At 41.3% G+C, this 12535-nt stretch overlaps 1 protein-coding gene across 1 annotated transcript in view; it reads left to right on the top strand.

Annotated features, from left to right (window-relative positions):
• Positions 1-12535, top strand: part of jmjd1cb (jumonji domain containing 1Cb) — a 499252-nt gene that overhangs the window by 374835 nt on the left and 111882 nt on the right.

Genomic DNA, 12535 nt, shown 5'->3' with positions numbered 1-12535 from the left:
ACAGTCCACAGCTCCTCATGGATGCCCGGTCTCGAATTGCTTGATCTGTTTGAAATGTTCTGAATATATCCCATATAGCATAACGGTAGCGTCACACAACACAATGGATGGTATTCTCAATGTGAAGATGGGGCTTTGTCTCGACAAGGACTCTGTGGTGGTCACTCCTACCAATACTGTCGGATGGATCTGCGGCAGGCAGGTTGGTGATGATGAGATCTAGTATGTTTTTCCCTCTTGTTGGGCTCCCTCACCACCTGTCGCAGAACCAGTCTAGCAGTTGCATCCTTTAGGACTCAGCCAGGTCGGTCAGTAGTGTTGCTACTGAGCCACTCCTGATGATGCACACCAATCCACCAAAATTGCACAGCTTTGGATTGTGGGAGGAAACCCACGCAGACACAGGGAGAACGTACAAGCTCCACACAGACAGTCGCCTGAGGTCAGAATCAAACCTAGGGTCCCTGGCACTGTGAGGCTGCAGTTATAACCACTGAGCCACCGTGTCGCCACAAATCCCTATATATCAGTAGCCTGGCGGTTACCATTGACCACAAACTGAACTGGAGTAGCCATATAAATACTGTGGCTACAAGAGCAGGTCAGAGACTAGGAATTGTGCGGTGGGTAACTCACCACCTGTCCACTACCTCTAAGGCATATTATTGGGAGTGTAATGGAATACTCCCCACTTGCCGTCAAACAGCACTTGAGAAGCTTGACACCATCCAGAATAAAGCAGCCTGCTTGGTTGGCACCCCTTCCACAAGCATTCATTCCCTCCACCACCGAAACACAGTAGCAGTGTGTACCATCTACAAGATGCACTGCAACAGCTTACCAAGGCTCCTTAGACAGCATCTACCAGACCAAGACTGCATATCATCTAGAACGACAAGGGCAGAAGATACACCAGCGCCTGGAAGTTCCCCACCAAGTCACTCACCTGACTTGGAAATATATCACCGTTCCTACATTATCACTGGGTCAAAATCCTGGAACTCACTTTCTATTGGCACTATGGGGTGTACATGCACACATGGACCCAAGCGGTTCAAGAAGGCAGCACACCCACCTTCTCAATGGCAATTATGGATGGGCAACAAGTGTTGGCCTAGCCAGTGAAGCCCACATCCTGTAAAAAGATGAATTAAATTTTTTTTGAAAGAAATCTTCTTGATTTCACTTTTAAATAACCTGGTTCTAATTGTTTCTCCTTATTCTGGATTCCGCCACCACTGGAAATATTCACTTTACGTGTATACTAGCAATTACCATTAGCCTTTTGAAGAGAATTTGATCACCCTCTATTTCACCTTCCAAACTCGAGGCAATCAATTCAGGTTTATGCAATCTATCCTTACAAAGTTCTGGTATAATTTGGGTGAAGCAGCATCATCTCGAGGATGGCCACTCGTCCCAGTTTTGCCAGGACAGTTCTGCATTTTATTAAACATCCTAGTGTCGCAACAATTTCCTCAAAACGGTTTATATGTCTGAGTTTTTAGCTTTCCAATTTATTCTGCAGGACCAGAAGAAGATCTGGTGTTTGTGTCCTACATCTGCTGCTTTGCCCCACAGTCAGTGGAGTATGCATGCTGCTGTGCTGTTTGTGTGTTGCTTTGCCCCGCAGTCAGCACTGTTTGCCACTTTGCCCCATAGTCAGCACTATTTGTGTGCCACTTTGCCCCATAGTCAGCACTATTTGTGTGCCACTTTGCCCGATAGTCAGCACTGTTTGTGTGCCACTTTGCCCCACAGTCAGCATGGCTTGTGTCACTTTGCCCCACAGTCGCCACTACTTGTGCCACTTTGCCCCGCAGTGAGCACTGTTTTATGTGTTTCAGTAAGATAACCTCTCATTCTTCTCAACTTCAGTGGCTACAGGCCGAGCCTTTCCAATTTTTCCTCAGAAGGTAACTCCCTCGTTCCCAGGTGTCAGTCAAGTGAACCTTCTCTCAATTGCTTCTAGCTTAATTTTATTCTTAATAAAGAGACCAAAGCTGTGCGATATGGTCTCACTACTGTACAACTGTAACAAAGCATTTCATTATCCTTGCAATAAACACCAACATTCCACTTGCCTTCCTAATTGTTGCTGTAGCTGCATACTAATATGTTGTGGTTCATACACCAAGATACCCAGATCCCTTTGTATCTCTCTAGTCTGTCTGTTTAGATAATGTACTGTTTTTCTGTATTTCCTGCCAAAATGGACAAGTTTACATTTTCCCACATTATTTTTACCCACTTCCAAGTCATTGATATAGATTGTAAACAGTTGATGCCCCCAGCACTAATCCCTGTGGCATCCCAGTCATTACACCTTGCCAACTTGAAAATGCCCCATTTATGCCTGCTCTCTGTTTTAGCTGGCAAATCCTCTGTCCATGCTAATACGTTACCCCCTGCACTCTGAGCTCTTATTTTGAGTAGTAAACTTTTGCGTGGCACCTTGTCAATTGCCTTCTGGAAATCTAAGTTCACCACATTCACAGGTTCACCCCTTATCCACATTGCTTGTTACTTCCTCAAATAATTCTAACAACTTAGGCAAACATGATTTCCCTTTCAGAAAACCATGTTGACTCTGTTGTGAGATTTATAGGTGTCCCACTATAGCTTCCTTAATAATTTTGCCTTGGCCATATTATGCTGACCTGAACCTTCCTGCTTTCTGTCTCTTTCCTTGAATTGGGGAGTTCAAAAAAAGGTGATAGAAATTAAGCAAAGGAAGAAAAAATGTGCTTATGACAGGTATTGGGTGGAAAATTCAATTGAGCACAAAGAGGAATATAGAAAGATCAGTGGGGAGGTGAAAAAGCATGTTAGAGAAGCAAAGAGGAATTTTGAGAAAAGACTGGCAGCCAACATAAAGAGGAATCCCGCAATCTTCTATCGACAGATAAATAGTAAAAGAGGAGTAGGGACGATTAAGGGCCGAAAAGGAAAGGCAGGGGACATGGCTGAGGTAATAAATGAAGACTTTGCATCTGTCTTTGCCAAGGAGGTATATGGTACCCAGGACATAGTAATAGATGATAAAAATCTGTCCCTAAAAGGGCTCAAAATTGATGAGGAGGAAATGTTGAATAGACTGTCAGTACTGAAAGCTGAGAAGGCACCAGGACCAAATAAGATGCACCCAAGAATATTAAAAGACGTGAGAATGGAAATTACAAGAGCATTGGCCATAATCTTCCAGTCTTCCCTCGACTCGAGGGAGGAGCCAGAGGACTGGAGAATTGCAAATGTTACACCCTTGTTCAAAAAAGGTTCTAAGGATAGCACCAGCCAATTACAGGTCAGTCAGCTTAACATTAGTCATGGGCATGCCTTTAGAAACCATTACTTGGATAGAATTAGTAGTCCCATGGAAACATGTGGGTTGATTAGGAAAAGCCAGCATGAATTTCTAAAGAGAAAATAGTGTTTAACTAACCTGGTGGAGTTTTTTGAGGAAGTAATTGTGTAGTGTGCCTTCAGAAGGCATTCACAACAGTGCCACAAACAAACTTGAGAAAAGATTTAGCTCAACATGGATACAAAATTGGCAAAATAATAGGAAGCTAATAGTAATGCATAGACACGTTGGTGGAGTGGGTAGATGGGTAACAGATGAGGTTCAATGCAGAGAAGTGTGAGGTGATGCACTTCAGTGGGAAGAACATGGAGAGACAATATGTAATAAGGAGTAAAATTCTTAAAGGGGTGCAGGAGCAGAGAGACCTGGGTGTCTATGTATATAGATCATTGAAGGAAGAAGGGCAGTTATAAAGATTATAATATTCTGGGTTAGGTTAATAGGGGAATAGAGTACAAGAGCAAGGAGGTTATGCTGAATTTATACTGGACACTAGTTGGACCTCAGCTGGAATATTATGTACCGTTCTGGGCACCACACTATATGAAGGTTGTGAACTCATTGGAGAGAGTGCAGATGAGTTTTACAAGAATCGTTCCAGGGATGAGAAACTTCAGTTCTGAGGATAGATTGGAGAGGTTGGGACTGTTCCCCTTGGAGAGAAGAAGGCTAAGAGGAGCTTTGATCAGAGATGCTGAAAATCATGAGGGTGCTAGTCGAGTAAATTGAGAGAAATTGTTCCCACTTGTAAAAGGATCAAGATCAAGAGGGCACAGAGTTAAAGTGATTTCCAAAATAAACAAATGTGATGAACGAATAAACTTTATCACATGTGTGGTTCAGGTCTGGAATGCACTACCTGGAGGTATGGGGGAGGCATTCACGAGGGCATTAGATGATTACTTGTATAGAAACAATGTACAGGGTTACGGAAAAATGCAGGAGAATGGCATTAAGCCTTGCTACTCATTTGGAGAGTCAGCGCACACACTGCCGAATAGCCTCGTTCTGCGGCATAACAATTCTGTGATCCAATCTGGTGGGAGCTTTTCAGAACTTAAGGAATTTTGGAAAATCAAAACCAAGACATCTGCTATCTGAGCAGCCACCACTTCTTTTGAGACCCTCGGATGAAGCCAGGCAGGACCTGGGTACTTGTTAGCTTTTAGTTCTAATAATTTTCTCAGCATCCTTTCCCTGGTGCTTGTCCTTGTCACAAGTTCTCCCTCCCCTTCATCTCTTGATTACAGTCCACTGAGATGGGAGCTGCAGATCTCTTGGGATATGTTCAGTCTTCACTGCAATTCTCAGATGAGATCTATTTCTACGCATCTGACTGCCCATTTCTTTCTCCTTTTCCTCCTTGCATTAGGCTCTCGTGGGTGGTTTTAGTCAAAATATTCCATTCATGGCACAGCTTCAGTTTCATTTATTGCAAATTGATAGCTGATTTGCATTGAGTGGTTTAGTGTGAGGATTGCAGAATTGCTGTGGTGTGCGGAGTCATATCTTCCCTGTATTGACTTCAGAGTGTGCCTGGTCTGGCAATGAATATATATGACATTTGTATAAACAGCTGCTTCTTATCTCCTGAAGCTTTCTGCAGGAAGGAAAAATTCTGTATATGTATTGCACTGATAATCTACTCGAGAAACTAGTTCTAGCCAGCTGCGAGTAGGGGAATGTTTTATTTAGATTGGACCATTAATTTCAAATAGCTATGAATGAATAGACCAGGGGAGAGAGATTGGACTCAGCACCCTCAGCCAGAGTATAAACCTGCCTGAAACTCAGGGCGCTGATAATGGAGGCTGCTGCCTTAGTGCTTCGCAATTCTGTCTCCTGGACCAGAAAATAAAGAGCCTTGGGATATTGAGTGGGCGATGGGCCAACTGGTCAGGAGTCACCGGTCTGTTGCATAATTTCCCAGGTCCCTGGATCATGACTCATCAGAATGTAAATTAAATAAATATTGGTGGTTCAGTATTCAACATGTTGGAGCAACAATCAACAAAGAAATTAGAACGTTGCAGTCTATTACCAAAACAAATGCTTGATTATGTAATAGTCTATAATGAGATAACGCCCTGAGCACTGTGGTGAGTTTCAGTCCCCAACACATAACGATGCTGAGTTCTGTAGGTGGGGCAAGGAAGAGCCACGATGTTTGTTTCATAGTCCCAGAGAACTAAGCTATGGCGAACAGTGTTTTTCAGAGAAAGGAGGTAACCTAATAAAGATGTTTTAGTAAATTGAATTGTAAAGGTGAATCTGGAACACTACTTCAAGTTCAGAATGCAAATCATGAAAACAAGCAGGAAATTTAGGTTTATATTTTTAATGGTGATTTGAAAGTGAAATTGACTTCCAGGTTGGGTTATGGCAGCAAAAACTCAGGCTAGTGAGTTTAGATAGTCCATGTGATAGAATCATAGAATATCTTCGGTGCAGAAGGAGGCCATTTGGCCCATCAAATCTGCACCGACTCTCTGAAAGAATACCCCAGCTAGGCCCTCTCTTCCACCCTATCCCCGTAACCCTGTAACCCCACCTAACTTTTGGACACTAAGGGGCCCCTCCACCTAATCTGCACATCTTTGAACTGTGAGGAAACTGGAGCACCCAGAGGAAACATGCGCAGACACTGGGAGAATGTGCAAACTCCACACCGACAGTCAACCCAGTCTCTGGCGCTGTGATACAGCAGTGATAACCACTGTGCTGCTGTGCCGATTCTTTCTAGATGGAGATGTGTCTACTTTGCAAAACCTTCTACATTCTTTGACGTAAATCAATGTGATCGGTTACTGAAGTAGAACTTAAATAGACAAATTCATTGTTTGAGTATTCTGAACTTTACGAATTGACCATCTATGCTTCATCCCTTTTTTTGAGCGAACTGTTGAAAAACAATTTGGGGAGTGTCATAATTTAATTTAATTTGTTGAAAATTGTAAGAGTAGTGAGAATCTGTTTTTCTAAAGTTATCTTGAACACTTTCAAATAGACAAAGTTTGTAAGCAGATTTTGTTTGCATATTTTAACTTTTTAAAAAAATTTAGAGTATCCAATTAAGGGGCAATTTAGAGTGGCCAATCTACCTACCCTACACATCTTTGGGTTGTGGGGGTGAAACCCACGCAGACACGGGAAGAATGTGCAAACTCCACACGGACAGTGACCCGGGCCAGGATTCAAACCCTGGTCCTCAGCGCCGTAGGCAGCAATGCTAACCACTGTGCCACCGTGCTGCCCGATATTTTAACTTTTTTGAAACCCATTTATCTTACCTGGATCTCACTGTAATTTCTTAATTATTCTTTGCATCCTTTATCTGTAGTAGTTTTTCCAGACAATTTCTAATCAGATATTTATAAAACTGAAATTTCAAGACTAAAACATGCCTATCATAAACTGTACAGTGGCCATGTGGATGATATCACTGATGCTGTAATCAAATTGTCTAACGATTTTTCCATCCACCTCTTCATATGGACAAGGAGCAGGAGCAGGCAATTCGGCCCCTTGAGCTTGGCTGATCTGATAATGACCTCAAATCTGCATTCCAACTACCCCTGATAACTTATCCCCCTCCCCACACACACACACACACACACACACACACAATGCTTATTAAGAATTGATCTACCTCTGCCTTAAAAACAGCTTGGTCTACTGCTTCACTGTGTGAAAGATACATCTTCTATAATAAAGATGATCTTACAAAGAAAGTAATTAATTTTTCTGGACAATAGTGTAGGTGACCTACCTATTGTCCCAATTTTCCTGTAATCCTGAATGTGTGTAAAAACAGCCTACTGTAATACCGTATCTCTTAATACCCCTAGCCTGTTCAATGGTGCCTGGACTCTGTCCCCCCATGATTAACAGAAGTGGTATTTGAGGAAGATTATTAGCACAGATGATGAGGTGTCATGCTATGGCATATTTGTTGGTCCATTTTTAAAAATTGTACTTGTGGACTTTGTAGCTGAATTTAAATGTTATTGGATTGTGACTTTTTTCTTTATGGGCGGCACTGTGGCACTGCTGCCTCACAGCACTCGGGATCTTTCTGGCCTTGGGTGACTGTGTGGAGTTTGCACCTTCTCCCCATGTCAGTGTGGGTTTCCTCCGGGTGCTCCGGTTTCCTCCCACGGTCTAAATATGTGTGGGTTATGTGGATTGGCCATGTTAAATTGCCCCTTAGTGCCCAAAACGTTAGGTGGGATTACTGGGTTTTGGGGATAAGGTGGGTTCGTGGGCAGGGTAGGGTGCTCTTTCCAAGGGCCAGTGCAGATTCAATGGGCCAAATCACCTTTTTCTACACTAAAGATTTAATGAAATATTGTTTTTGTCTCTCCAGTAAACACCATTTATTTAAGATTTTTATTCTGATCCAATGCATTACCAGTCTGCAGTGATATCAAGGTATTCTACTGCGTATTTGTTGATGAGGATGAAGCAGTCGCACAGGGTATGGTAGTTCATTGGTTATGTACTGAACAAGTAATCCAGAGTCCTGGACTACTAATTCAGGGAACATGTTCAAATCCTGAGAATTTGAATTCCGTTTCAAAAAATTAGTATCAATCAAGTCGGCCATGGTTCTGATGAATCGTCGTAGACTGGTTCACCAACACCTTTTGGGGAAGTTAACAATAAAAAAAGATTTAAAAGATTATCCTGCCCATCAGAAATGTGATGTATCTCCTACATTGGCATAATTGATTCGTAAAGTGGCACAAACAAACCATTTTGTTTTGGAATAAGCAAAAATGCTGCCCTTGCCAAGCAACACTCATCTTAAAAAATAATTTTGAAAATGAAACATTACAGCATGTACAGTACTGTATTTTTGGATATGTTCAAAAGAGATGTTTCAATGTAAGTAAAGCAAATTTATTTTGTGACTTGTAAGAGCAGCCTTGTACTTTCTATAATAAACCTTTTGTTTCAATGTCAGTGAATTTGCATCAAGCAGTTCGAAGATATATAATTCAAATCAGCTGTGTTTCTTTTAATTTCTTTAACTTTCCATCTCTCCAAACATTGTTTTGCCTTATCTTGGGGTGAGGGTGGAATGGAATTGTGGGATTCCTGGCCTAAAATAGAACTTTCTTATGCTTTATGTCTTTATCTTAAATGCTATGCTTCAGCCTCTCGAGCAATATTGCCGATACTTTTCTTTGGTTTTGCATGACCTGTTCATTTCAATGCACAGTACCGTTAAAATGTTTTTGTTTGGCCCCACACATGCAGTATCTTAAAAGGGGGACTACTTCTGAACGGCCTATGTCTAACTTCCACATTGATGTGCAGCAGATTATGCATGCAGTTTAGAGGGAAAATTGCTCTCAAATTGTCAATTTATGAAACTCGTTTTCTGTTTTGCCATTGAGGCTGTAATCAATTAAATAACCACATTGTTTGAAATTAATTGTTAGTCTCTAGGAGAAGTGACTCCTTCACATAATTTCACTGCTGAATTAAGTATTGCATGTTCAAAATGATCAGTTGTGCAATATGAGGCATCTGTTTCAATTTGAACAAAGGTGAGCTAGATCAAAGCAATCAAAATGAGGTAGGCTACAGATATTTCAGTTCTTTCACCTTGTGATTGAACGCCTTGAAGTGAGCTTGTTAAGAATCATCACCTTTGTGTATTTGGAGAAGCAAAGCATTGGAATAATTAAATTTTTTTGGAGTGCATGAGGTGATGAATGGCTTAATGTACTGGTTAAATTGGTTCAACTAAGATCTTCAGTCTGAATGTGGGAGCCAGTTAGTGCTGACGATGTTCAGAGCAAATGGAGATACTGTTATAAAACAAATGGTTTTTAACCATTGTACTGTCTATGTTTTCCATGAAGTAAAGGTTTGGGGCTGGTAGTTCTTGTGATTTAATTTTTAGGATGTTATGCAGATAACCCTGGATATAATTCTCAGAAGGTGGAAATGTTATTTTAAGAAGAATGTGGTACTTGTATTCTGGTCCAATGTTATTGTGGTGTCGGCAGCAGTCTTGACTTTGGATGGCCCTTACTGAAGATTGCAGTTGTTTAGAATACTTTCTGTATGGCATCGGGATTATATTTACAAAGCAGTTCACAACCTCAGGATGTCCCAACAATCTTTACAACTAGCGAAGTGCATTCACAATATGGTCGCTTCTGTAATGTGGAGCAACACAGCAGCTAATTTGCACACAGCAGGGTCCACCAAACTTTAGTGTGATGGTGACCAAATAATCTGTAACATCAACACTGGTTGAGGGATAAATATTAACTTAGACTATCTGCTGCTCTTGAAATTGTGAGATGACATCTTATCTTTAATGTCTGCGTGAAAGGCAATTGGACCCCCACTGTAACGTCACATCCAAAAAAGACACCTCTGATGGTGGAGCACTCCCTCAATTCTGCATTGAATTGTCAACCTAGATTTTGTGCCAAAGTCTTTGTGATGAAACTCGAACCTACAACTTTCAGTATGTCTATTATTGTATGCAATATGGATCTTATGGATAAAAAATCCTTGGTCAAAGTAGAAAATAAGTTTAAAAAGATAAAGTATTGCATAAGACCATAAGACATAGGAGCAGAATTAGGTCACTCGGCCAATCGAGTCTGCTCCGCCATTCAATCATGGCTGATCCCCAATATCATCCCCATTCTCCTGCCTTCTCCCCATAACCCCGATCCTACATGCATGATATTCACATGCACATGCTATTCTGTGTATTATTCTATATATATTTCTTGTAAAAGTGTACGTCATTTGGCTAGAAGTGTAATGTTCAGGATGAATGAATGGAATAGGATAGGTTGATTACTTTCGTTGGTACTTTTCAAATTGAGAAATGAGAACCATGGCAACTGTATTTGGATATTGCGTTTGTCACTAACTTTCCTCTGTACTAAGTTTCTTTTGTACAGCTAGCATCTATTGATGTTGGAGGCTAGATTTTTAAAATGGGAATTCTTAACATGAAAGAGGGTTTTTCATTCACAGTAATTTCATGGCGACACAATGGCACAGTGGTTAGCACTGCTGGCGAGGACCCGGGTTCGACCCCGGCCCGGGTCACTGTCCGTGTGCAGTTTGCACATTCTCCCCTTGTCTATGTGGGTCTCACTCCCACAACCAAAAGATGTGCAGAGTAGGTGGATTGACCATGCTAAAGTGCCCCTAAATTGGAAAAAAAGAATTGGGCATTTAAAATTTTTAAAAATTCCTAATTTCATACTATTGTGGTTTTCTCTGCAGTTGAAATAATTTTCAGATTATTTTATCAGTAGGCTTTTTGCAAATATATCAAACAATATGAGCCCTTTTGATATATGCAGTAATACAAATATAGTCGGGCAGCACGGTGGCGCAGTGGGTTAGCCCTGCAGCTCACGGCGCTGAGGTCCCGGGTTCGATCCCGGCTCTGGGTCACTGTCCGTGTGGAGTTTGCACCTTCTCCCCGTGTCTGTGTGGGTTTCGCCCCCACAACCCAAAGATGTGCAAGTAAGTGGATTGGCCACGCTAAATTGCCCCTTATTGGAAAAAATGAATTGGGTACTCTAAATTTATTTTAAAAAATACAATTTTTTTTTAAAGTCCCCTTTCCTTGGTGTTTCATCCGCTAGTTGAGAAGAGGTAAAATTAGACGACTGGTGTGTGCTGTCCCGGTGTGTGCAAAAGGGAAGTCTTAGAATAGAATCACTCGGTTAGCTGTCAAAAGAAATCTTACCGCTGAGATTTGTTGGACTTGGAAAAGCTACAGTTATGTAGAAGAAAGGAAATCTATTTTTACATATAATTCTACCTTTTAAAATATACACTCTAGTTCCATGTGGTGTTGATGCAGATGATAGTCAGTTATGTGCTTTCTGGTAGCTGCCAATGTTAATTTAAATTATGTGCAAGGTCCAGCCCTCAGCTTTGCTCCTTCTTACAAGCTCTTGTCACTGAGATTGAAAACTCAGCAGGAGATTGAGGGAATATTATTCAAAATTCATTTTAAGATGTGTCTTGATTTTAAGGGAAATGAGAACTACCACAAATAATGAAAGTAATATTCCCTTTTTAAGGAATCAAGAGCAGGAAGTGGGTCTGTCTGCTTGCTGGTCTGTTTTCTGGCCCTTGTCCAAATTCGTGACAATATTCACTAAACTGTGTGGTGTTGTATTTGTGTTCTTTTTCAAATGAAATCAAATCATGGAACAGCATAGGAGGAGATTTGTCCCACTGTGACTGCAATTTAGTCCCATTCCGCTATCTTTTCCCCATTGACCTGCAAAGTTTTCCTTTTTTTCGACACTTCCTTTAAATATACAATTTCCTTTTGTAAGTTATTTTTAATTCTACATTCGCTTTTCTCTGACAGTGCATTCCAGACCTGACAACTCATGTTAAAAAGGAAAATCTCCATCTCACCTCTGGTTCTTCTGCCTGTTACCATAAATCTGTCTCCTCTAATGACCGTACTTCATGCCACTGGAAACAGCTTCCCCTTATCTGCTCTATTAAAATCTTTTAATGATTTTGAACAACCCATTTAAACCTTCCCCTCCAACTTTCTCTGTTCTAAGGAGAATGATCCTAGCTTGCTAGTTCCTCCACCTAACGGAAGGTCCGCAACCACCTCATATATAGTGCACAGGATTGGGCATAATATTCCAGCTGGGACTAACCCAGTGATTAATAAAGGTTGAAGGTTATATTAGGGCAGGTGGTTTAAGCTTGATTAAGAGATAGATCTAAAGGTGTGTCTTAAAGGGAAGAAGAGAGGTAGAGAAAAGAGAGGCAAAGCCTCTTGATGATATAGAGTCATACAATACAGAAGTGGCCCTTCGGACCATCAAGTTGGCACCGGCAAAATTACACTAAAGCTACACTAATCCCACGTTCCAGCACTTAGACCATAGCCTTGAATGTTATGACATTTCAAGTGCTCATCCATGTACATTTTAAAGGTTGTGGAGTTTCCTGCCTCTACTACCCTCCCAGGCTGTACATTCCAGACTCTCACCACCATCTGGGTAAAAATTTATTTTCTCATCCCCTCTAAATCTCCTGCCCCTCATCTTAAAATTATGCTCCCTCGTTATTGACCCTTCAACTAAGGGGAACAGCTGTTTCCTATCCATCTTGCCCATACCTCCCATAATCTTATGCACT

The sequence above is a fragment of the Scyliorhinus canicula genome, chromosome 16, assembly GCF_902713615.1.
Source record: "Scyliorhinus canicula chromosome 16, sScyCan1.1, whole genome shotgun sequence".
Lineage (NCBI taxonomy): Eukaryota > Metazoa > Chordata > Chondrichthyes > Carcharhiniformes > Scyliorhinidae > Scyliorhinus > Scyliorhinus canicula.
This window is presented reverse-complemented; position numbering and strand designations above follow the sequence as displayed.